Source organism: Cornus florida, unplaced genomic scaffold, assembly GCF_030987335.1.
Source record: "Cornus florida cultivar Cherokee Brave unplaced genomic scaffold, ASM3098733v1 CherokeeBrave_3.0.0_Hap2_Chr04, whole genome shotgun sequence".
In the NCBI taxonomy this organism is placed as follows: Eukaryota; Viridiplantae; Streptophyta; class Magnoliopsida; order Cornales; family Cornaceae; genus Cornus; species Cornus florida.
In genome coordinates this window covers 38,358,414-38,363,399 of record NW_026775574.1, presented here as the reverse complement: position 1 = coordinate 38,363,399, position 4,986 = coordinate 38,358,414, and positions in this window count along the sequence as shown.

Sequence of the window (4,986 nt, the reverse complement as noted above, 5' to 3'; positions counted from 1 at the left end):
TAAATTGCATCTTAGTGTAATTCAACCACTAACCACTATTTTGATCACTCGACCTACTAACCCTAATCTTGATTCCTCAATCTAGTACGACCCACAATCCCTTGGGACGATCCCTACTTGTCCTAGCTATATTTTTAGTAAAAGGTAGTAGTGGCAATTCTAAATGTAAAACTTGGCCACATTCATCATAGCTCTACACTGCTATATCTTTTGGCAGTGTGCACAAACTTTGGGTCGGTGTGCGACGAAACCACCACTCAATGACACTCATAGTGCCCTGATAAAGACCTGCGAACTGTGTCCTCATCTCCCGCCTCATAGCCCTAAGAAAGAAGCGCTCGAAGAACAAATCTCTGAACTCGTTCTAGGTCATCAACTCAACATTGTGGACATTGGTCATATACCTTCACCAAATATCTGTATCCCCCATGAACAAAGAAACAGTCGAGGAAATCCTCAACATGTCTGTAGGTACCGCCATACTGTCCAACTTGCGAACTATAAGGTTTAACCAAGCTTCTGAGACTAACGGATCTGAACTCCCCGCAAATTGATCAATCTTGACCCTCTGTAGTCGCATAAAGTACTCTAGTGCCTCATTGACTATCGGTGCCGGTGCCGGTGCTGGTGCAGGAAACTATATCCCTGCCACCTGCCTGCGTATCAACTCCTGTAAGGATTCAGCAATCCCCTGATTGATTCCCTGAGCAACTCGCTCTTTGTAAGTCGGTGCCCGTAGTGGATTAGCATTCATGCCACGAACTAGAATCCTGGGCCTCCTCGGACCCCTCGTGAACTACGTGTCGGCCACCTGCTCCTCAGTGCCCTGACGTGAAGACTCTCCACATGTGACAACCATGGTGCTAAATGTACACAAGGAAAGAGGTCAACTATAACACAAGTTATTATGACCGAGTGCAACTCACACTATGAATGCACAAAACATGAAGCAAGACATGGTATGCAACATACAGTCATGCTAAAGCAATCAAAGAAAGCTGTGTATACAATTAAGCACTTAAGCAAATAAATATACATGTCAAACAAAGATGCTCTTAACCATATAGGCATATAAGCATAAAGACATGTCATACTACCAAACGTGAAATCAAGAAACACATAAACATGTTATAAAGCCAAAACATGTTATCAAAAGCATGTGAACATATCAAAGTAAATCAATAAAAGCATGATATGCACCCAAAATCTGTCGTCCTAAGGTGTTCAAACCTAGGAGCTCTGATACCACTTGTGACGGCCCAAGTTTTTCAACCTGGTGCGTCAATGATGAACCGAAAGTTAATCCGATAACGGATCCGAAATGCGGAAGCAAAAGATGAAACCATAGTCCTTTGAGATATAAACCATCTCCAAGACATCAATGTGACATTCCATGAGGTCACGGAAGTTAAAGAGAGCAAAAGAGGAAACTAGAGTTGAAACGAGCAAAATCTGATAATGAAGGGCAAAACAGTCAATTCATAATTAAAGAGAGAAACTTGACTCTAAACAAGTCAAATAAGGTGAATACAACCTAATCTAATCATTTCAAGACATTCTAAGAGGTTTTAAGAACATTGGCCAAGAATCCCACAAATTGCCCTTTCCCGGTTGAGGTGAAAACTGAACCTACCTCACTAAAACATGAATAACTTTCACTGCGTTTGGAATCTTAGAATGGCATGAGTACCATTGGAAATTTGATTCAAAATCCTTGAGTTTAGGCTCAAGAATCACCCCATTTGGATAAGGAACAAAGAAGTTATGTCCTTTCGAAGTTGGACCATCAGTGCTGAATTGAAATCTGGAAGTGCTGGTGCACAGGGGCTATTTCGGTTGACCGACTAAGAGTTTCGGTCAACTGAAACTCACAGAATGTTTTCCGAAGGTTGATTTTTACTGTTCATTTGGTCTCAAAAAGGGATTAGTCGACCGAGACGGAGTTTCGGCCGAAACTCCTCGGAATGCTGCTGAAAGCTCCTCCAAACATATAGAATTGCAATGGAACCTATGGGATTCATTCTACCCACATGCATAGATCAAAAATTGATTCATTTTAAGGAAGATTGAACATATGAACATGTCATTTACAAGAATTTCATGTGGCAAACCTCCAAAATGGTTAAAATACATTTTTAAAGAAAAGTTGGCACCTAATGGATACAAGTACTAATATAAACATGCTTGGCCCTTGGCCTCCATACATATATGCTTCTAATATCAAAAGTAAGTACTTAGGTATCATTACATATTAAGGTAGCTACATTAGCCTCAAAAATACCATACATCCATGGTATGCAAAAATATAACATCAAAAGAAAAGCATGTTAAACACTTGCATGTCAGTATACAAAAATGTTCCAAATTTCTCATTAGCCTCTAAGGATGATGAGCATCCAAGAACATAGTCTTCTTACCTGAAAAACAACCCAAACCATTAGGGTGAGTAATCAAGTTACTCGTAGGAAGAAACATATGCATATACCCTAAAGTTTCAATATCATTGCAAGATCAATATAGATGAATACAAGGGAGCATTCCACTTAACGTATAATGACCCGGTCATTTTCCTCCCTTTCTTTTTTCTCAAATTTTGTAGATAAATTTTATTCGTTTAAATTTCTTTTCTGAGTTCAGTTTCTCATCTCATAGTGTCGTCTCGAGTGCTCAGAAATGGTTTCTGAGACTCTTTCGTTTGGATTGACAACTTCTTTTGAGGACCGAGTCATTTCCACATTTTCACTTTTCGGACACTATTCACTTTTCGTCTTTTTCCCTATTTCGTCATTTTCTCTATTTCGTCTTTTCCCGTATGTCACTTTTCAGCATAACCTCACTTCTCATACTCGGAGTTAGTTTTTGACTTCACATATCTTCATTCTAAGTGGTTTCCATGAAATACGTATCTTTACTTTTGCAGAAAAGTACTCTGGTTACTCCCGGTGTCCATAGGGGCATGAATGCACAGTTTTTTGGAAACTTTTTCTTTTCTTGGGGTGTTTTTCATAAATATCTTTTGAAGATATTTTATTTCAGGGGTATCTAAGAAAATATGTTTGGAAGATATTTTCATTTTGGGTCATTAGTGTAGTTTTTACTTTTTAGAGGGGTCATTGTGCAATTAATGAAAGTTATTGCAAAAATACCTTGTCTGGAGCCTGGATCCTCGTACAGGATTTATTTTCACATTTCGTTGAGTCGTGTACTCCTATAATTTCCTTCTGGTCATTTTTCTCCAGTTTCGGAGTTTCTGAACCCGATTTGTGCTGAACTTGTTCGAGGCATATCTCTTTGTTCGGGACTCAGTTTTTGACGCCGTTTCTTCCATTGCTCATGTTTCTCATTTTGAATCTTTTTCATTCATGGAGTTTTTCCGTTTGAGCGCGTCTGCTCAAATTTCACTTTTCCAGACCAGGCGGGGCCCTTTCGGGGCACTTTTTGAGATTTTCTATAAATAGGGGACTTAAAGAAGAAAAATCAGATTTTCTTCTTCTTCTTCCTCTCTTGGCTGGCAGCCACAGATGCCCATGGGGCTGCCACCTTTTCTTCTTCTCCTCCACTTGATTTCTTTAGTGAAAAGTCTTCGGCCTTAACGTTTGTTGTTCCCCTCGACGTGCTCTACCTTTCACCCTTATTAGAACCCGTTTTTGGCCAAATTTTGAGTTCAGGTTTGAAGTCAAGTTGTTATTTTCATGGGGCTTCTTGGGGATTCTTGTTCATCGTGTTGTCCCCGACCAAACCCTTCGGTATCGTCTGATTCGGAGCACTTTTATTTCGGTGGGCCTTTGAGATTTTCATCTCAAATCGAGGTAAGGGGTGTTATAATTTTTTTCTTGTTATATAGCATGCTTGTGATGCTTATACAACTTGTTTATTTGCTTGGATATCAAATCTAGAGATTTTATTTAATTATTTTCTTGTATGAGATTTGATTTTCCCGTTTGCTCATAATTTGGTTTAAACATGTGACATGATAGAATATTACTCCATGATATGGTCATTGACATATATTAAATTTAGAGCATTTGGACAACTAATGAAGTTTTTATTTAATATTTATCTTAAGTGAAAGATTAATTCATGTGGCCTTAACTAGCTTGAAATCAATGTGTCTTAGCATATTATATTAGGCCCTAACATGCTCTTCAACATAGGTGAATTTGAGACTAATTGAAGGTGTTTTGAAATCTAGGGAATATTTAATTAATTGATTAATTAATTTATTCCATGTGTACTATTCACTTCATTTGAATTGCGACTTGATATTCTTGATATGTATGCCATATAGTTTCATATATATTAAATTTAAAATATTTGATTAGGTTTTGAAACCTTACATTTATTATTTTTCTAGTATTAAAGTTTAATACTCATGGCCGTATCTTGAATGGAATGTACTCGTATTGTGTCCTTAAATCTCGTCTTGGCATATTGTATAACACATATTAATTTGAGATCATTTAGATGAGTTTCAAAATTTAGAGATTTTAATTAAATGAGTTAATTAAAATCCATTCAATAGTCCCTTGTACTTGATTAATTTTCTAACCTTGTATTCATGATTTCCTTGACAAGTTCCTTCACGTGTATCAAATTGAGAATAATCGGATAAGTTTTGAAACTTATATTTAATTATTTCCTTTGTATGGGACTTAATTCACATGGTCGTATATTGTATGAAATGAACTTGAAACTTGACATTAGACTTGGCCTTGATATGATCCTTGACTTGCATTATAATCTTAACAATTTAATCCCTTAAGTAGATTAAATTACCTTACATGCTTCCATCGCGTTAATCATGTTTTGATATTGAACTAGTGTTAAACTTATGAATTGGACTTGTATTTCATGTACTTTCATCTTTTTATCAAGCATCGTGACTCCTTGTAACTAGGTTTTATTAATGTACTTAATGAACATGCACATTTGTCTTGGAATGGTTTAATTACACATGTGTTGCTTAGTAAGTAATTGAATCATATA